The 22,035-nt window shown below is 40.9% G+C and overlaps 1 long non-coding RNA gene across 1 annotated transcript; it reads left to right on the top strand.

The window, feature by feature from the left end:
- The first annotated feature begins 13,989 nt into the window (after positions 1 to 13,989).
- LOC134296511 (uncharacterized) lies at positions 13,990 to 20,340 on the top strand. Its single transcript, XR_010003292.1, has 3 exons — positions 13,990 to 14,159; positions 15,431 to 15,594; positions 19,744 to 20,340. It is a non-coding gene; the product is annotated as an uncharacterized LOC134296511 (long non-coding RNA).
- The last annotated feature ends 1,695 nt before the right edge of the window (positions 20,341 to 22,035 follow it).

The raw sequence follows: 22,035 nt of genomic DNA, 5'->3' as shown, positions 1-22,035 counted from the left end.
ACATTGACTCATGTTCCCCCTCCCTTGCAATGAACACTCTCTTCCTGGCTCCTAAACTGTTTTGCTTCCCATGTTATGGGCCTCAGGCCGGCCAGTTGTCTGTCTTATGGTCACTGGAGTGTGCTAGCAGATTGGAGACACAGTATATAAAACAAGCACAACTGGAAGTGGCTTATTTGAGCAGTCGTAGCAGCAGCAAAGTCTTTTCTCCCCTCCCACTAGAATAGTGTGAGTATCTGATCTCTGTAAAGAAGTATCCTAACCAATAGGGCCAAAGTGGATACATTGCAATTGTGTCAGAAAGGTTCTGTTTTCAGGGAGAGTGGACATAGGCTGCAAGTGCAAAATCTTTCCTTTATTTCATCACACCATTTGTTTTTCTGTATAAGGAAGACAATTCCATTAGGGTTACATCCAGGCCATTATTTATTCCTTAATATTGTTCACATTTTCATATATACATAGTGAGCTGCTTTGATTCCGAGTCAAAGGCCCAAAGTTCAGCATTATGAGCTGTGTTGTGGTTCTCCAAGGTTTCATACGATTACCCTATAAGGCAAAACAATATTTGTCTTATGGGACAATATTGAATATTTTGACATATTTACGTATCACTAAGTTGACATTTTGATTGCAACATTTATTTATTTATTTATTTGCAGCATTTATATTCCGCCCTTCTCATCCTGAAGGGGACTCAGGGCAGATCACATTGCACACATAAAGGCAAACATTCAATGCCATGACACAGAACAGAGACAAAGACAAGACGCAGGCACCGGGCTGGCCTCGAACTCATGACCTCTTTGTCAGAGTGATTTGTTGATTTGTTGCAGCTGGCTTGCTTTCCAGCCTGCGCCACAGCCCGGTCCTCATATGTCTTAATGTTGAAGATGTAACACTGCAGGTAAAATACCAAGCTAGATCAGATGGAAGATGTTACATTCTCCCACATCTGTCCTAGCCATATAGATGCTAGACTTCATGTTCTTTTTTGTGGGGGTAAACATGTTGTCAGAGCCCCCGGTAGCACAGCGGATTAAACCGCTGAGCTGCTGAACTTGCTGACCAAAAGGTCAGCAGTTTGAATTGAAGAACTGGGGTTAGCTCCTGCTGTTAGCCCCAGCTTCCTCCAACCTAGCAGTTCGAAAACATGCAAATGTGAGTAGATCAATAGGTACCGCTTTGACGGGAAGATAACAGTGCTCCATGTAGTCATGCTGGCCACATGACCTTGGCGGTATCTATGGACAACGCCGGCTCTTCAGCGTATTAATGGAGATGAGCACCAACACCCAGAGTCGGACACAACTAGACTTAATGTCAGGAGGAAACTTTTACCTTTTACTAAAGATGTTGTCTTAGATTATTATATTTTGGATGGCACCACCGAAATCTGGTTCAAACACTTTCTAGCCCTCTTGGAGATAGATGGAACTTACATGTAATTAATGACTGTGTGAACAGGCACATCCTCATGGGAGATACATACATCTCCTCCCTATTCATCTCATTGAGATGTGTTACTTGCACTGATTATACAGACATTAGGAACTACTTCTATAAATCTTTCCCAGTGAATAACAATAATAATAATAACTTTATTTTTCTATCCCGCCTCCATCGGGCGGCTAACAAAGGGCAAAGCCCGAGAACAATAAAAAAGTAAAACAGATAAAAAACAATAAAACAGATAGAGACAGATAAAATTATGCCTGATTTTATTGTGTCTTATTTGAATTTATCCAGTTGATACACTTAGTGCACACCCATATTACATACCCATTATGCCACATGTCTGTTGGTTTACCACTACCATTATATTGCTGTTGGTCTCTGCTAACATAAACCAAGTCACTGTATTAGCAGAGAAGGAGAATGATATTTCCCCAAATTAATACAATGTAGGGCACTGACTTACAAACAGTAAGTCTTACAAACAACAACAGTGACTTACAAACAACAACAGTGTGTGCTAATGTAGAGTTATAGATGCCTCCTGAAAGAGAAGTATGACACAACTCACAATAACCAAAATAACTGACTAGATAGTCTGAGTGCCTACTCAATCTGCGGTTCAATAACTAGTGAGGAAGGATGGACATTTTTAAGTGTCTTCCCTGCTCTCTCTTTTAAGGTTCTCTGTCTATCAATTAAAGATGGACTAGACCACATTCAGGGAGTGGATCTCTTCAAAAAGAGGCTGTTTGACAACCCATTAAAAAGAAGACCGTCTTCTGCAAATTACCGTAGTACACATGACTTTCCTACAATAACCAAGTGTCAAGAACTCATGTCCTTAAATGTGTGAACAAGGTCTTTGTTCTATGTAACATACCACAGTCACGTCTCTTTTCCCACGCAACTTGTCTATTCCTCGGCCTTGTCTATTCAGTGCTTTGTGGGGTTTTATGGATATGGCTATCACATCAATTTGATAGGAAGGAATTACCCTTCAGACAGACAGATGTTTCTAAAGCTAATTTCCTCAATAATTGGGGACATTTCCAATTTCAGTTCATGAGGCAGAAGTGGAATGTGTTGAAAATTCCATTTCTCTATCATGAACATTTAGAATGAGGAAATGAGCTGTGTTTGTAACATCATTTGCAATACCAGTGTTTCATTCCACTGCTAGGTGTTCGGTATTTCTTAAACCGATACTCCACCATCCTTTAAAGTTCTCCTCAACTGTCATCTTCACGTCAACATGTGGGATAGGTCACAAGGAAGTCTGATGACTGGCCCATGGTCATCTACCCTGCATGGGTAAGAGAGAGCCATTGGTTTTCTCTTCTGTAAAAAAATTGGGTTTATTATCATACTGCTGGAGCCCCGGTGGCAAAGTGCGTTAAAGCGCTGAGCTGCTGAACTTGCAGACCGAAAGGTCCCAGGTTCAAATCCCGGGAGCGGCTTGAGTGCCCGCTGTTAGCTCCAGCTCCTGCCAACCTAGCAGTTTGAAAACATGCAAATGTGAGTAGATCAATAGGTACCGCTCCGGCAGGAAGGTAACGGTGCTCCATGCAGTCATGCCGGCCACATGATCTTGGAGGTGTCTACAGACAACGCCGGCTCTTCAGCTTAGAAATGGAGATGAGCACCAACCCCCAGAGTCAGACATGACTGGACTTAACGTCAGGGGAAACCTTTACCTTACTTATCATACTGTCATGAGAAGTCAGTCAAAGAAGCTTTCTTCTTGAACAATGAAGCTTTCTGGTTGAGTGGGTCACCCACTGTCTATTTGCCTAATCTACCCATGCTGTTGTTATGAGGCTATAGGAGGAGAGCCATGTATCACATTGTGATTGTAAGATTATTTGGGGAAAAATACATTAAAATAAGAATAAGAATATTAAGAATATAAGAATATTAAACCATACACACCTCCTTTATTTTAAATTTCTTTCTTTCCTCCAATGCAGCACCATTCTTAAATGTCAGAAATTAATATTCTCAAAATTACTCTCAAGCTTCAAAACACCCTTTGATAATAATCCCTAAGTAATTAAGTATTTGCAGATTTAATGGACTATAAGCTGTCTATTATCTGGCTTTTGTCCTTCCTCAGTATGATATATAATAGTATTTAGTACATAGAATAATCTAATTGTTCAAATGACATGATATTTGGCAATATTTTGCAGCTCACCTGCAATGGCTTTAATATTTGAACTGCATTTTATGACATGCAGTATTTAGTATGTGATTATACCCAATAGCGGACAGCCTTGAATTCCTGTCAAAATGAACTAATGCCAACATACTGAATATTGAAAGAAAATTTTAAAAGCTGCAAAGCTGGCAAGTATCTCAGCTGTTACCTTGATACCCTTTTCTTCTCATGTGCACAGAGATACAGAAGGTATCTTAGAAGGTATCTTAAAATTTCACCCTCCTTCCCTATCTTTTGGCATGCAAAGAAATGAACATCTTTGGCTCTCACTCATATGCATGGTTCCCTGTTTGTCATGAACAGACTGAATCCCCAAGCTGTGCGAAGTTGGATTGTGAATGGGCTCAATGGCCCCTCAGTGACTTGCTTGGAATCACCTTGTTGGGTTCACATGATGGCGGGAGTTACTTTGCTATTTAGGAACCATCCTTGACGGATGAGTCTCTTGCCTTCAGTATCTCCATTCTACTACTTCTTTTGGCAGCGTGCTCCATTGTTCAGAGTGTTCTTGGAGTGATCAAGTTTATCCCAATGTTTCACTTAATGTTTCCCTGCTGCAACATAAGCCTGTTCCTCACTCTCCTCTCACTCACTAATGAGAGTAATTGGTCATCAGTCCCTCTTTTAAAGCATCCCTTTACATTTTCCTAGCCAGCAATCATGTTTCCCGTATGTCATCTTTGCTCCAGTCTGAACATGCTTGGCTCTTTCACTTTGTCTCTCATAGGTCCTGTTTTGCAAACCTTTCCATCATTTTTGTTTCTCCCCTCTGAAGTTGCTCCAGGATGTCAGAAGGAAAGGGGGAAGGGAGAAATCCTGGCACCAAACACTGCCTCCCTTATTTTCTGTGGATAATCTCTTGTATGAGGAACAAGCAAAGCCATCAGGTCATGCAATATTTTGCATTCACTTTACTCTCATATGTAAATGTTTCTTGGTTTAAGATCTCACCCATTATCAGTGGCGTAGTCTTGAATGGTATGTTTTGACAATGATAACAGCAGCAACAATTCTACCAGAAAACTTGGATCAGCAGAAATGTGGTAATTTTGTTCTAGATCTGCAAAAATGTTTTCCTTTTGCAACTGATAGAAAGGCTGTGAACATCAGTAATTATTTAGTAGGACCTTTCCCATGAACTCTGATAATTTGTTTTTTGTTTGTTTATTTTAGATGAGGGATCTGGAAATCTGTGGCAGATCAAGCCCCAGACAGTAACCCAGTGTGGGTTGTTTTCTGATTTCTTTTTTTATTATGCTGAAGAATGAGAACACAGAGACAGCAGGATATCTTTGCACACTGCACTAACTTCTGTCTTCTTAAGTTAGTGTCAAGGTAGCCAATCATACAAAAAAAATGTGGTGTTCCTTTTGATCCCTTTCTGAAACTTCAGAATTTAGGTGTCCTTGCTTTTTCTTTCTCTGGTTTCAACTTGATGTGAGCTCAGTTGATTTCAATTGGTTGGTTCTAAATATGGCTGAGTGTGAGTAATCTTGAGTTATGCATTCATGACCTTTGTATTCATGTTTTCTATGTATTCCCTAGTTTAAGAGCAATGTAGGGACTATGAAAGTTCCTTAATCCCCAGTTACTGGGTAGCAGCAGCTGCGATTGATTGAGATCAGTCCTCCAGTCAATCAGGAAGCAGTTGACTAAAATTTGCATCCTCATTTCAGGAGCAATCTCCAATGTGGGGAGGGATTTATGACAGGGATCCTGACAGGGATCCTGCTTCTGACTGTTGAAATTGTGATCACTCACGGGAGTAGATGTGGTTGTCAACTGCTCCCTACCTGAGGGGAATGAACTCTACCCAAGTGGATTCCAATCAGTGTTTGCATACGTTTCTTTCTCTAGCAGCTATAACCCACTAGGACATTGTGGCAGATGTTTCAAAATTTGATAGCAATGTCTTAGCCCTCTTCTCTTTTTCTGCCATTTTTCCTGCCTTGGGAGTTTTAGCTTCAGTCTCATAATACTTCTAGTACAGTGGCTCTTGGTATCCGTTAAGATTTGATTCTAAGATTCCCTGTGGCTGGCTACCAAAATCCATGGATGATGAAATCCCATTATATACAGCGGTGTAGTAAAATGACATTACTCATATAAAATGGCAAAAACAAGGTCTGCTTTTGGAATAGTGTGTGTGTGTGTTGGAGGGATATTATCAAACTGCGAATGGTTGTATTTATAGGTATGGAATCTGTAGATACAGAGGGCCGATTGTACCTGAAAAAGAATTTCATTTCCCCATTCATCCCTTTTAGAGACATGTAGCTCTATGCTCTAATGACAGGTAATGCTAGTAGTGTGTACAAAGATTGAATGACGACTATATATAGTGAGAGTGAATATGAGAGAGGCTGGCACCCCCTTTTTTTGTTTTTAGTGACCTCCTCCTGCCCCCAGTCTGGAATTTTTTACTTGAAACTCAGGACTGCATCTTGAACAACTACTGAAAACACTCTGTCAAATTCTGAGGCATTTGGCACAATGTCTCCATGAGTTATGGTAGCCATGGACAAACAGACAGACACAATGACACTCTCTTTTATTGTGACAGATTTATAAATCTTTCACATTTGTTTGATATATTTATAGCTCTTGCACATTATACAATTGTGTATCTTGCAGAAAGCCCTGCTCTGCTGCCTCATTGAGGCTGTGCCAGCAAAGTGCAATCTTTGGCAGGTTCCACTGGGCTGGCAACACTCCTAACAGAAACACAGGTGGTGGATATCTGTACGTCTGCCATCCAAAGATCAGCCTAGGTTTGCATAGAAAAGCTGGTCTTTAGAAGATAGGCCATCAGATAATAGGGTTCCCAGATGACATGGTCTGGTCTTAGGTCTCAAGGTCTGGACCCTTTCTTCTGATCCTCAGGATGGTTAGGAGGAATCATGGGGCAAAAGCACTGCCTTGAGACCTTTGTATATACGACATGCTCCCAAAATGTATATACCCATGACATCTTACAGGGTGTTTTTTTTCTTTCTTTTTTTGGGGGGGGGGGGGGTACATTTTCCACAAAAATATTTATCTCCATAACAGGATTAAAGGCTCTATCAACAGAAAAGTGCTACAAAATGACAAGAGAAACTTTAAGTGAGGTTTGTAACTATGTTTTGACAAATAGAGCAATGCATTGCTAAGCAAGGATGGCAATTTGAACACCTTACATAAAATTGTAACAGCATTGCTAGGTCTGATTAAATCATTACAGTAGAGTCTCACTTATCCAAGGCTCGCTTATCCAAGGTTCTGGATTATCCAATGCATTTTTGTAGTCAATGTTTTCAATATATCGTGATATTTTGGTGCTAAATTCGTAAGTACAGTAATTACAACATAAAATTACTGCGTATTAAAGTACTTTTTCTGTCAAATGTGTTGTATAACATGATGTTTTGGTGCTTAATTTGTAAAATCATAACCTAATTTGATGTTTAATAGGCTTTTCCTTAATCACTCCTTATTATCCAACATTTTCGCTTATCCAAGGTTCTGGATAAGGGAGACTCTACTGTATTATGACATTTATTCTTCCATACAAATGTATTTACCTAGCATTCAGATAACCACTATTTCTATGATTAGCTGTTAGAGGCTGTATGCATATTGTGGAGGGAAACCCTGTATGTTTTCCCCTTTTTTCTTAGACTTAATTATTGGTATCATGTGAGTCTGTTGTATATTTATTTATTATTTACTACATTTATACTACACTCTATCTCACCCTGAAAGGGACATTGGCAACAATTAAATGCCATACAAACAAACATACAAACATGTTGAAGTTGTTGTTGTGTGCCCAAATAATTTCTGACTTAAAGTGACCCTAGGGAGAACCTATCATAGGTTTTTACTGGCTGAATTTATTTAGGAGGGATTTTCACTTGCATTCCTCTGAGGCTGGGTGAGTGGTTTCCAATAATAATAATAATAATAATAATAATAATAATAATAATAATAATAATCCCCCCCGCAGGTGCCACCTTGACCTGGTGGGGGGGCTTAACTGCTCCAATGATGACTGAGGGCTGTGCTGGCGGTAGTGTAACTACCGGCAGGTCCAACCAAGCCAGAGAGGCCTCAGCTGAGGAGCAGAACTAAGAGCACCTAACCCATTAGCATTATGGAGAATCAAACCAAAACGAAGTCTATACTGGCTCGGTCGTCGCCCAGGATAAAAAGGACCGCAGTGGATGCTGCTGATTCTGGACATCCATCGACAAGTGGGCTACGGAATCATCAAAACCCAAATGAACAGTCACAGAAGCGGCAGAAATACACAATGCCAGAAAACCGCACAATTATGAAATGCTACTACAAATCTGAACCTCAAAGGCGTGGCTACCAAAAAAGGATGCATCAACTGTGGAAACAAGAGTACCCTGACTCACAGATAACAGAACCCCGACTGGCTGACCAACGAAGATTCATAATCAGAAACAAAGTGTTCAGTGAAGTTGAACTCGAAGAAATCCAGAAAATTTGCAAAGTAAATTACCATCAGACCACAGCACAGATAGCAACAGAGACTCCAGCAACACTTGGAATGGTGGAACAGATTGAATCAGAAGAAAGTGTGGAGCTTTTGCAAGAATTTGAAGAACCAGCACTTGAAACATCTGCTGAACCACCAAGAACCTTGACAGCAAGACAACAAGAGCTCAAGGATAAGATCATGGCTCATGCTGCAGCAAATGCAATAAGAAAGCGGCTCCCAACTCTAAAAACAGTGCCCAAGAGACACCTGGCGCCTCTCGTGAAAGATGTGAATGCAGTACTCTCCACTGTCCAAATAACATCAATTGAACAAACAAACCAGTTTGCCTACAGTGCAGCAGTGATAGTAACAGAAGAGCTTGGGCTCCTACAACCAAGGCAGCCCCAAAGAAAATCGACTGGAAAACCAAAGTGGAAGATCAGGCTAGAGTTGAAAATCAAGAAACTTAGATCAGATGCAAGTAACCTCAAAAATATGAAAGAGAAGAAACTGAAGAATGACAAAATCAAGCAATACCTGATCCGAAAGTACTGGCTAAACACTAGAAAAATTGAAGAAGCTTTGGAAATCGTGAAAGAACAAATTACAGCAACAGCCAGAAAAATTGAAAGGTATGAAGCCAGAATCATCCAGTACAGACAAAATCAGCTGTTTCAATCAGACCAAAGACGGTTCTACCAGAGCCTGAACCAAACAACAGACACAGTAACCATAAAGCCAGAGAAAACTGCAACAACGAAGTTCTGGAAAGAACTTTGGTAAAATAATAAAAACTACAACAAAAACAACTGGAAGAACATACCTGATACAAAAGGATCCAGCAAAAGGAGCAGCACCAGGAAACTACAGGCCAATAACGTGTCTGCCCACTATGTTTAAGCTACTGACTGGCATCATAGCTGACAGAATTCAAGATATCTTGAAGAAAAAAACATCTTGCCAGATGAACAGAAAGGCAACAAACGGAAAAGCAGGGGCACAAAAGACCAGTTATTGATTGACAAAATGATTCTGGAGAACTGTAAGAGCCGAAAAGCTAATCTTCACATGACGTGGATTGACTACAAAAAGACCTTTGACTCACTCCCACACAGCTGGATCATCAAGTGCCTGGACGCCATCGGGATTTGTAAAAACGTTGGCACCTTCATTGAAAACATGATGGAGCACTGGAAAACTGAACTGTTTGTTGGAAATGAAAGCTATGGACTTGTCAACATCAGAAGAGGAATTTTCCAGGGAGATTCATTGTCCCCTCTGCTTTTCATTATTGCCATGATCCCTCTGTCAACAATCTTACAAAAAACAAATCTCGGCTACCAAACATCTAAGAATTCTCACAAAATTTCACATTTGATGTACATGGATGTCCTGAAGCTATATGGGAAAACGCAAACTGAAATCCAGTCTCTGACCAACACTGTCCGAATTTTTAGCACTGATATCAACATGGAGTTTGGTTTGGACAAATGTTCGACAGTGGCATTGAAGAAGGGAAAAATCATTGAAAGTGAGGGCATAAATATGCCCAATGGCCAAACAATAAAGTGTCACCAGCCAGAGGCCTATAAATATCTGGGCATATTACAGCTGGACAACATCAAGCATGAACATGTGAAAACTGTGGTCAGCAAAGAATACACACAAAGGGTCAGAAAAATTCTCAAAAGCAAGCTCAATGGAGGCAACACCATCAAGGCCATAAACACCTGGGCCATGCCTGTCATAAGATATACTGCTGACAAGAAAACCACACTACAAAATAGAGCTGACAGCTGGCACAACAAAACATTGCATGGGAAGTTCCTTGACAAAATTGAAGGAAAAGCTGATAAGGATAAGACCTGCTCTGGCTCACGAATGGGACCCTGAAGAAGGAGACAGAAGGCCTGATCCTTGCAGCCCAGGAGCAAGCCATCAGAACAAATGCAATCAAGGCCAAGATCGAAAAATCAACTGATGACCCAAAGTGCAGACTCTGCAAGGAAACCGACGAAACCATTGATCATATCCTCAGCTGCTGTAAGAAAATTGCACAGACAGACTACAAACAGAGGCACAACTATGTGGCCCAAATGATTCATCGGAACTTATGCCTCAAGTACCACCTCCCAGCAGCAAAGAACTGGTGGGATCACAAACCTGCAAAAGTATTGGAGAATGAGCACGCAAAGATACTGTGGGACTTCCGAATCCAGACTGACAAAGTTCTGGAACACAACACACCAGACATCACAGTTGTGGAAAAGAACAAGGTTTGGATCATTGATGTCACCATCCCAGGTGACAGTCGCATTGACGAAAAACAACAGGAAAAACTCAGCCGCTATCAGGACCTCAAGATTGAACTTCAAAGATTCTGGCAGAAACCAGTGCAGGTGGTCCCGGTGGTGATGGGCACACTGGGTGCCGTGCCAAAAGATCTCAGCCGGCATTTGGAAACAATAGACATTGACAAAATTACGATCTGCCAACTGCAAAAGGCCACCCTGCTGGGATCTGCATGCATCATCCGAAAATACATCACACAGTCCTAGACACTTGGGAAGTGTTCGACTTGTGATTTTGTGAAACGAAATCCAGCATGTCTATCTTGTTTGCTGTGTCATACAACGTCGTTGTGTCAATAATAATAATAATAATAATAATAATAATTTTTATACCCCCCACCATCTCCCCTGAGGGACTCGGGGCGGCTCACAGATATAAAACAAGCATATAAAACAAGCATTTTCTTATCAAATACAGTAGAGTCTCACTTATCCAACATAAACAGAACGTTGGATAAGCGAATATGTTGGATAATAAGGAGGCATTAAGGAAAAGCCTATTAAACATCAAATTAGTTCATGATTTTACAAATTAAGCACCAAAACATCATGTTATACAACAAATTTGACAGAAAAAGTAGTTCAATATGCAGTAATGCTATGTAGTAATTACTGTATTTACGAATTTATCACCAAAATATCACAATATATTGAAAACATTGACTACAAAAATGCGTAGGATAATCCAGAACGTTGGATAAGCGAGTGTTGGATAAGTGAGACTCTACTGTAATAAAAAACACACAAATAAAATTAAAAGGCATAAAATAAAATCACAGTCATTATAAAACACATGATAAAACACAGCAATAAAATCATACAATGGACTGGGCAAAGTGCACTGAGTAAAACTTGTAAACATGAAGGAAGTTAAGGTGCTATAAGATCATGGGGAGAACCTTAAACTGGGGCGAACTCTGTGGCTATGTCGAGGAGTTAACCAACAAGTACAACTGGTCAGAAGTAACCGCTAGTATAAGGGTTACTTATACTGTCTAAGGCCTGACAGGAATTCAAACTTGGTCTTCCAGTGTCCTAATTCAACCTTCAAACCACTACACCACTCTGGCCCTCTAATGACCTCATCAAATGGGAAAAAATGGCAGCATGCTTCACTTCACTGCCCCTTTAAGCACAGAACCTGCTTTTTTCCATTACACCACATACTGCTACTTCCAATGGGGCTCCGTGCTTAAAGGGGTGGCAAAGGGAGCATGCACTCTGGCAGCAACATTGGAAGCTTCCCGTGTTGCCTTGGACCAATGAGGGAAGCCAGATGGTTGGTGCTTCCTCCCGTGGGATCACCCTGTGGGTTAGCCAGGCAATGTGAGGCATGGGGTGACAGGTTCCCCATACCTCCCAATGGCGATCACTGGATTTGCCACGATTGGTGATTCCGACAACCAATCTGAAGAGGTCCTATATTGTGTTAAATGGAGGATGTTCTGTATTGTCACTTATATTGTCACCTTGTCATGTTGAGGGGACTTGTGTGTTCCAGTGAACCTGATTGTGAAGCCGTCAAAGTCATGTGCTCCCAGGGGATTCCCCAGGGTGGCAAGGTCACAGGGGGGGAACCAGACCAAGCATAATCTGAAGTCCTCAACAGTGTTGCAGATGGATGATAACATGGTATATGCCACAATGTCTGTGAAAGCAGAAGAAGTTTGCAACAGATGAGAAGCCACCGGTTGTCGGGTTAACCATGCCACTGGATGTGAATCTCATTCTATGAAGATGGTGTGTTGATCGGGTGTGCACTGATCTCCACATATAAAGCAAATTTATTTATTTATTTATTTACAGCATTTATATTCCGCCCTTCTCACCCCGAAGGGGACTCAGGGTGGATCAAATTACACATATAGACAAACATTCAATGCCTTTTGAACATAGAACAAAGACAGACAAACATAGGCTCCGAGTGGGCCTCAAACTCATGACCTCCTGGTCAGAGTGATTCATTGCAGTGATTCATTGCAGCTGCTCTCCAGCCTGCACCACAGCCCGAGCCCACAGGCACACACAGGCATCTTCCAATAAAAATAAATAAAATCAACAAAAGTCCCATGGTGATCAGCAAGTGGCAACGGGGAAGGACTGTGAAATCTGAAAGCCCCTATCCACAGACTGACACATAGACAGTGGATATGGATTCAGATGTTCTATCTCAAGGTCTGAGGCAGTTGAGCAAATTGACAGCTGTATCCACGACTGAGCAGCCCTATTGAGGATCAAATCTGCTCAACCCATAAGTGAGGAGGGGCTAGAAAAGGTGCCCTAAAAATAGTCTGCCTCTCTCTTCCTGGTGCATGGTGTGTATAAGTTATTCTAAACCAATGGGTTCACTTGATCAATAAGAGTGCATTGTACATTTCCTTTGTATTTTAGATGGTGTTCTGCTAGGTGTCCTGTATCCTATTGATATTATCATTTGTAATTGTATTAAATGGTCAGTAGACTAATTCGATAAATTGATGTATCTATCTTGATGCAAAGGGCTGTGTGGACAATGGAAGATAGGAAAGCTCCATTCTTCAAATGTAAATGTTGCTTTGTTAAGGTAAGAAAAATGAGGATCCCAGCCATTATGCCTTCATTCTTGTAGTGCCAAAATGTGTACTTGCACAAGGCTGACATTAATGCCACTGAACACTTTTAGATTGTCCTTCCTTGCATGTTCTGAAAATAGCATTTCATTTTGTTAATGGACACAGCCTGTTCCTGAACACATTTTCTCCTTCCTATTAAAACTGAACCCAGGGTCATGTAAAATTGTGTGTGTGATTGGAATTTGAGGCCAAAATCAGGCATATACTGACTCGGAGAATGATACAAACTGCATTGAGATGCTACGTCCTTTATAGCCTGCCTTTTTAAAAAAGGTATATACACAACTTTCACAAACTAAACCAACCCCACCCTATTTGTATTTGATAATCAAATGAACAAAGTCAACACTGCATACAAAGGATGGACTTTAAGCAAGGAATATTCCTGAAGTTAGCAGCTCTGAGCATTAGGATTTGGAATGATTCAGCATGACTGTGAGCAGGACAGCTGGGCAAAAGGTGTCTATCAACTTGTCATTTTGTAAACACACATTCTGTGGGTGAAGCCAGGGGCATGCTTTGAACAGTAGCAGGGAAGAAATTGAACCAGAACTTGGAAAGGGACTTTAGTGACAGGTGTATGAAGGCAGGTCTGGCGATTTCTTGTAGTCCATGAGTAAGAATCAAAAAGAGCAGGCAGCAATACGAAAGCAAACGGAGAATGATTGGTTGTTTGAAATACCAGAGCATTTGAAATTGACTTACAAATGTTCATGAAATGATATCATACTCTCTCCTTAGCACCTCAGTGGCATGGGAACTGTATGTATAAGTTTAATAGGTCACTATAAGTGAATCTTATGATATCATAAAGCTTGCTACTCTGCTTCATCATGACTCAGCTTAGTCATCTGAAGAGTCTCACAGCTTTGAAGATAGCACTGGGCATTTGAAGGGTTACACAACGGTTTTTAGGCCTGTTCCTGGGATTATTTGGGAACCAATTCAGAAAATAGCACTGGAAATATCACACCATCTCTAGGTTCTTAGATATGCTTATCATGGATTTCTGTGGGCAAGCAGATAGAGTGGTAGGTGGCATATGTATCTCAAAAACTAAAGTTGGTAGGGGAAAACTGATGCTGCTTTTGGAATAAGCAGGTCAAATATACCTAGAAACAGGTCTAATATTTAAGACATCAAAATATGTGTTTGCCAGTGTTATCAACCCATTTCACAATGATGAAGAAAAACCATTAACCAAGCAATTGAGCAAACTATAAGTTGATACTTCAACATTTCTTCTGTTCTCTAAGCCTACAGGAACCAGCTTCCAGCTGCACACCAGAAATATGCAAAGGCCAGCCCATCAGGTTTTTGTCTTCACCTATCCCTTAATTTTCTACTATTATTTCTGGTGTGCAGAAAAATACAGATTATCTGCTTTGAACGGGATTATATGGCAGTGTAGACTCATATAATCCAGTTCAAATCAGATAATGTGGATTATCTTCTTAGATAATCTGGATTATATGGCAGTGTAGAAGGGGGCTTTGTTGTCATTTCGGTTAACTATTTAGTAGTCCTGAGAAAAGATATTGTCCTCTTTACTTTTGGCATTTAATAGACCACATGTGTATGGACTTTTTATGGCCTGAATAGGAAGGCAATATTGTGACACAAGAACTTGTAACTCTTTTGTTTTCTCTTCCCCTCAAAGTAGTAACACTAAACATGCCTTCCAATCACACACACAAGCACACACTGTATATTATTCTAGCTTCTCCCAGAAATGCCAAGAAGCTGTCTGAACCAGCCCCTTTCATTCAGGGAATGTAATAATGTTGTGAAGCAACTGTCAGAGGGAACTGTAGATTGTCTTGTTTTATGGTGAGGGTATTTTTCCCCCTGAGCATGCCAGAATGTTGAATTCTTAGGAGGAATTGGATTTTGGGCACCAATTTGCCAGTCATTCATGAGATGAGCTGAATCTGGATTGAATCAATGTGGCAAGTGAGAAATCCAGGGCCAAACTGAACAAACAACAGAGAGACGGAAAAGTGAGCAGTTCCAAGGAAGTGAGCAAAGTCTATCCTGCATGGCAGTATTTATTATAAATGCTCACACATTAAAGTATTCGTGAGATTTCTTGCAAGTGTTTTCAAAGGGATTTGCTGACTCTACATAAGTTTTGAAGAATTTTGGTGGTTCAAAGCTAAGTTGTAAAATGTGAGCAGTTGACATCTGGAAGGATTGTCTTATATACTTTGGTCCTGCTTTGGAAGGTGGGGCTGTCAATGGTCAGTCATATTTAAAGGTTGTCAGATATCAGACCCTGACCCTGAGAATCCAATCTTCACAGCTTATTTCCAGGACGGAAACAGGGGTGCTCATTCTCCAGCTTTGATGACCACATCTCCAAACAAGAGAAAATGGCTGTGTACAAATGTTCAGTTCAGCTGGTAGAGTAGCAGCTTTCTACAGTTTACAAAAGTCGACTTGCTGTAATTTGCTTAGATCCACCAGGTAATCTGTGTATTTGTTTACAGTAATTTCTTCACTTTCACAGGAGTTAGGGCTGCAGGACCCCTGCAAAAATAGGGGGAAATGAAGAAAAAATCTAGATAAATGTTATCATTCTTAGGGAACGATTTTCTAGCAATCTTAGGTCCTTCCCCATGATTCCTCAGTCACCTTCTAATTTGACCATATAATTAATTACATTGGAGAACTCAGAGATTCATAGAGAGGACATATTAACCAAGTGCATGAATAATACTATGTAACAAAATTTGAAAAAAAATATGTTCCAGCTTTGAAAGTGGTATTTCCTGTTTAAGTACTTACTTTGAAAGTTGTTGTTATACTTCGTTTTTGTAGCTGCCATAAATTATGTTGAATTGGTTGAGATTCATTGAAAAACTATAGCAAAATGTGCTGTAGGATGTCCCGCAAAAATAAAGTGCTTGCAGTTTAATAAACTTTTCCATGTTTTAATGATAGAACCAATTAGGAAGTGACATTTATAACCCAGGAACAAAAATCGTGTTAGTGTAGTCAAATCTAAAAAGTTAAAACCTGCAAATGTGCAGGGCCAACTACAGCTAACTTCCTCCCAATCTCTGTGAGGCCAGCACTCACCCTCAGCTCTGCATTTATATAGATGCTAGACTTCATGTTCTTTTTTGTGGGGGTAAACATGTTGTTGGAGCCCCTGATAGCACAGTGGATTAAACCACTGAGCTGCTGAACTTGCTGACCAAAAGGTCAGCAGTTTGAATCCAGGAACCGGGGTTGCTTCCTCCAACCTAGCAGTTCGAAAACATACAAATGTGAGTAGATCAATAGGTACCACTCCGGTGGGAAGGTAACAGTGCTCCATGAAGTCATGCTGGCCACATGACCTTGGAGGTGTCTATGGACAACGCCGGCTCTTCGGCTTAGAAATGGAGATGAGCACCAACCCCCAGAGTCAGACATGACTGGACTTAACGTCAGGAGAAACCTTTACCTTTACCTAGATGCTAAATGGACAATCCAGTGATGGATGGACAAATGGCCCATCACATGACATCACTGGACTTCCTGTTGAAGCCCCATCCTCAAGCAGAATGGAAGCATTGTAGGATACTTCCCTCCTAACATGGGAAGGCTCCCATGTTGTGTTGGCTTCAATGCAGCCAGCACACTTCGGTGCTGCTTTGGTGCCCGCCACTGCTCAGGAATGGCACGCGGGGTGACAGAGTCTGGCGAAATGGCACCAGGAGGTGTGGGGGGGGGGGGCATCTGTGTGATGAGATCATACATTATATTACCAGGACCATCTCTGTCTTCAGTTTGAGTCTGGAAAACTCAGATCCGGGGGCAATCCTGAACACAATAGATGATCCGAGCCATATTAGATTCCTCACTTTGACTCATTTCTTCCAACACACTATCGTTTGCTGATAAAGAAGTAAATGAGTACAGCAAAGGCTTCCGGATGTGACATGCTTTGATATCACCACTTAAAATACGTTTCATTTATAGTCTCATCCTGGATATTGGTTATGGAGGCTGAAACAAAAACTAGCAATCGGTTAAAAAACAAACAAACTCTGTGTTGTTGTTAACTGCCAACAATATGACTTTGACTTATGGTGACTACATGAATGAGAGAGCTCCAGAAAAACTATTCTCAGCAGTCTTGCTCAGGACTTGCAGGACTTGGTTGAGTCTGTTTATCTCTAACGTGCTCTTCCTCTGTTGCTATTTTTGACTAATTTACCACATTTTTTCTACTGAGTCTTGTCTTCTTATTATATAGCCAAAGTATGACAGTCTCAGTTTAGTCATCTAGGCTTCTAGAGAGCCTGTTTGAGGACCTATTTACTGTTTAAGTCAGCGGTTCTCATCTTGTACGTCTTCAGAAGTTTTGGCCTTCAACTCCCAGAAATCCTAACAAGCTGGTAAACTGGCTGGGATTTCTGGAAGTTGTAGGCCAAAACACCTGGGGACCCACAGGTTGAGAACCACTGGTTTAAGCAGTCCACAGTAGCTGGAGAATTTCCTTCAGCACCACATCTTAAATGTGTTTTGAACTCAACCCTAAACCTACCCTATAGGTAGGTCTCCCAGGAATATTTTCAGAAATATCAGAACATACTAGGAAACCAAGAGTCACAATATTCAGATTGTCCCCTAGATAAGGATAAGCAATCTGAAGCCATCCAGATATTTGAGGCTACAATTCTTGTAGCTAGCCTCTTACCACTTTCTGTCTAGAAATCCTGAGAGTTATAATCCAAGACATCTGGAGGATGCCAGGATATCTACTTCTGCTGCTCTTCCATACTCTCTGAGAACTGCAGTTTATTTTTTTCTAATGTGTGAGGGGTTTACCCCCCAACCATTTTCTCTTCTACAGCACAGGCTCTCCTCTACATACTTCTTCGTTAGAAAATAATAGCAGAGAGGGAGGGAAATGGCCATAAATTTCCATTATTTATACAAGAAGATGGAGCGTGCTGCAGGCCCAAAAGTGCTCAGTAATGCTTTTTACATAGTGAAATAATAATATCCCTTTTGTGGCTGGAAGCCTCTTTGCTGCAATCCAGAAAGCCCCTGGGGCCCTTTTGTCAGCTTCCCTTTCTTATGTATTTATTTAGTGTTAGAAAGTTCAGGATGACAAACTATGAAATATTCTGGATCCATCAGAAGTCCAAGGTACTTACCCACTTGTCTGAGTTTTATGATTATAGCAGTTCTTGGAAAGAAAGGAAGAAGAAAAAATAGTGACCTGGGGAAACATTAACACCCCCTTCTTTAAAAAATAAAATAAAAACTAGCCCCAGTTCCTCCTACCATATGCCTATAAGTTACCTACTGAAAAGAGCAACTCAGTAGCAAGTTTCTTTGTGCCATCTACATTATATCCCACATCTACCCATAGCACACCTGTATGCACAAACTATTACTATTGTAATAGTTTCCACCTCCTCTCTCTTGGTGAATGAATAAATTAATACAGTTTTATTGATCTGTATTGGTGGAGATCAGAGCTTGGAAACAAAGAGGCAGAACAGAAGGGAGTTGCTTAAAATCATTCAACAAATGTAGATTTGTATAGAGTAAAAAGGTAAAGGTTTCCCCTGACGTTAAGTCCAGTCGTGACCGACTCTGGGGGTTGGTGCTCATCTCCATTTCTAAGCCAAAGAGCCGGCGTTGTCTATAGACACCTCCAAGGTCATGTGGCCAGCATGACTGCATGGAGCGCCGTTACCTTCCCACCGGAGTGGTACCTATTGATCAACTCACATTTGCATGTTTTCAAACTGCTAGGTTGGCAGGAGCTGGGGCTAACAGCGGGTGCTCATTCCGCTCCCAGGATTTGAACCTGGGACCTTTTGGTCCACAAGTTCAGCAGCTCAGCGCTTTAACACACTGTGTCATCAGGGGCCCCTTGTATAGAGTAGGCTTGTGCATTTTGGGTGAATCGCTATCAGTTTCTACTTGCCAGATACCGGAAGCCCCCCATATCTGTTTTCCAATGCCTCCCGAAAACAGGTGCTGAATGGGCGTTTTCATTCCTCATTTTAAAAAACCTGGTTCTTTTTGGTGCATTGGTGGCAATGAGGAATTTACAAGGCTCTCTTTTCCCCTGGGAGCCTTTTCTTTATTCCCTTCAAGGAAGTCTCAACAACAAGGTAAAGAAAGCACCCTATCCAGCCCATTATGGGGAGGACTACCCACAGGCTCCCCTTCCATGTCCTTTATTAAGACCTAGATTTAAAAAGCATCAGAATTGTCACTCTTAATTTTCTGGATCCTTTCCCTGTAGAGGAGGAGACTGGGTTTAATGCTGCTTAAAGCTGTTCTACTCTGGAGGAGAGGCAGGTGTGTGCGCTTCCTTTTCTCCCAGTACCAGCACCATGCTACACAGCTTTCCAAGACATTTTAAGGAGGCCCAGGGACAGAAGAGCAATGACCTGGAGCTCAGTGGAGTATCCTTCTTGAACTACCTTAAAAATCCCCTCTGTTTTTTCTACTGTTTGCAATCTCCGTTCTGCTTGCCAGTTTTGCTTCCTTAAAGCTGTTTCTACTTTCTGCTATAGATGAGAGATAGGCTTCTCTTTTTGTTTGCTGGGATTACTATTAATTATTATTATTATTATTATTATTATTATTATCTTTTAGAAGTATTTTCTGAAGAAGATGAAGGGAAGGAGAAAAAGAAGCTAAAAGAGTGACTCTCCAAGCCCCCAAACTCACACCCCACCCACCGTCCCTCAGGTCTCCAACTCCCAGTCAGTCCCATTAAATAAAAAGAATCAGGAAAACCAAGGAAAGTAAAAAAGATTCAAGTGTGATGGAGGGAGCTGCAATTGGGTCTCGCTTGCTTTTGTGTCGGGCGGGTTTTTGTACTGGGAGGGCCCTTACCTTTACATGCTCCTGGAGGTACCAGAGGTACTGAAGGAAATAGAATCCATGCACAACCCTAGTATAGAGGTAAAATAGCAGGTAACCTGAAAACTCAGACACATCTTATATTTGTAATATTAGACCAGTATTGGCTTTATAGACAGGCAACTATACCAGCCCAGAAATTGAGACACTTTTAACCAGGGTTCTCTTTATTGGATTATTCATATCTTTCTACATTTCATGGATAAAAATCAGGATGTGTGTGGCCAGCAACATCAGTGTGTGGTCAAAACAGAAAAGATTATTCATGAAGAAGAACACATAATGCAGGAGAGGGGCAGCAATTTGCTTTTACTTTAAAATACTTTGTGCTCCAAGCAACAGCAGGAGAAATTCCAACCAGTAAAGTTACTGGAATCATCTCCAGTTTTCAACTCTAGTAGCTTGTGAACTGAGTTGCAAAACTACTTTTACATTTTGAATGTAACTTGCAACAACTGAAATGCAGACAAAGAAGGAAGGTTGGGGGAGGAGAGATCTGGGACAATTTAAAAGCAGCTGAAACAGTGGGTCAACAGAGGATTAATTGGACTGTCCCTGCCAGGCTGGCGGAATTGGAGAGTATAAATACATTGCATTTGTGTCTATGGTGCAGGAAATCTAAACTGTCAAAAAGATATGTATACTGGACTCTATGGTCTGGGTAGATTAGGAAGGTTTTATACTAGATGTTTTGGAATTAAGCTCCCAGTATTTTTGACTACTGGTGAAGCTGGTTGAGAACTGAAATCCAAAACACCTGGTAATGGGTAGTAATGATGAAAGATAAGAAACACATGGACACACATCTTTAATCACTAGCATTTTCACTAGCAAGACACCCCTCTGATTGCAAATTTCAGAAGACACATTGGACTTTCAGCCATACCTTTTTTTATCTCCGTAAGGCCTAGCAACTTCCTTTCAAGCCAAGGATCTTGGGTTCTCAGGAAAGTGGATTCTATACATAATATGACATTCTTGTTTTTATTTTTAAAATTTCTCTCCTGGAAGCCCAGTATTTATTTCTGTAGAGTACATTTTAAAAAAGGAAATGTGTTTAAGGTGATATGAAAGTGAAGTGTAGTTTGTCACAGCCATTTCACACTTGACACTGCAGTTATCAAGAGATGAACCCTCAGGCCATGTCATTGGGTGTGTCTGACATACCTGTGGAGCACTCTCTCTTTGCCATTACTCGTGCCAGAATTGGATGATACTGCATGCAGATCTAAAAATAAGTCCTGGTGTTGCAAATCTTTCTTGCTGGGAATTTGAATATGTCAATTCTTCTCATCACACAAGTCTTTTCTGCAGAAAACCGAAAACACTGAAAGTTATATTGCTGGAACATAACTTCTCCCAACTCATCCATGCCCCTCTCTTTTATGAATAGAAATCCCTATCAGTTCATATCTGTGTCTGGAATTACCCACAAAATTACTTGTTTTGTTGTTGTTGTTTTTAAAAAAAGAAAGCAAATAAGAAGAATGTGGGAAGCTATGGCTACCTGCTGAAAGTGGAATGACAAGCAGTTTGGGGATGGGAAAGTGAAGCCGTGGAAAGATATGCCCCCAATCACATGCCACCATTTCCAAACTTGCAGTAGTAGCATTTTAAACTTCAGCAATGGCTGATAACTCTCCTGTCAGCGGGACAATAAACCTGCACTTGGTCCAAACATTAAAAGAACTACCTAAAGTGGAGTGCATTGATAGTGTGTTCCTGCATGGCAGGAGGTTGGACTAGATGACCCTTGTGGCCTCTTCCAACTCTAGGATTCTACGGTTCTATTGCACCACCTGAAAACATTTTGAATTTTCTGAAGCCAAAAAATGAGATTTACATTTATTGAAAACTACAACCTATGAATGACTTGAAGGCACTTTGAGCTAGTTCACAATGGAGTTATGTGATGGTGAATGTTTGAGTTCATTGTTAAGGCACATGCAATAATCACCTTGGATTCAAGTCTTAGATCTTTTTGGATAGTGGATAAATATGGATATAGTGGGGGGGGGGGGA

The sequence above is a fragment of the Anolis carolinensis genome, chromosome 2, assembly GCF_035594765.1.
Source record: "Anolis carolinensis isolate JA03-04 chromosome 2, rAnoCar3.1.pri, whole genome shotgun sequence".
NCBI classification, from domain to species: Eukaryota; Metazoa; Chordata; class Lepidosauria; order Squamata; family Dactyloidae; genus Anolis; species Anolis carolinensis.
This window is presented reverse-complemented; position numbering and strand designations above follow the sequence as displayed.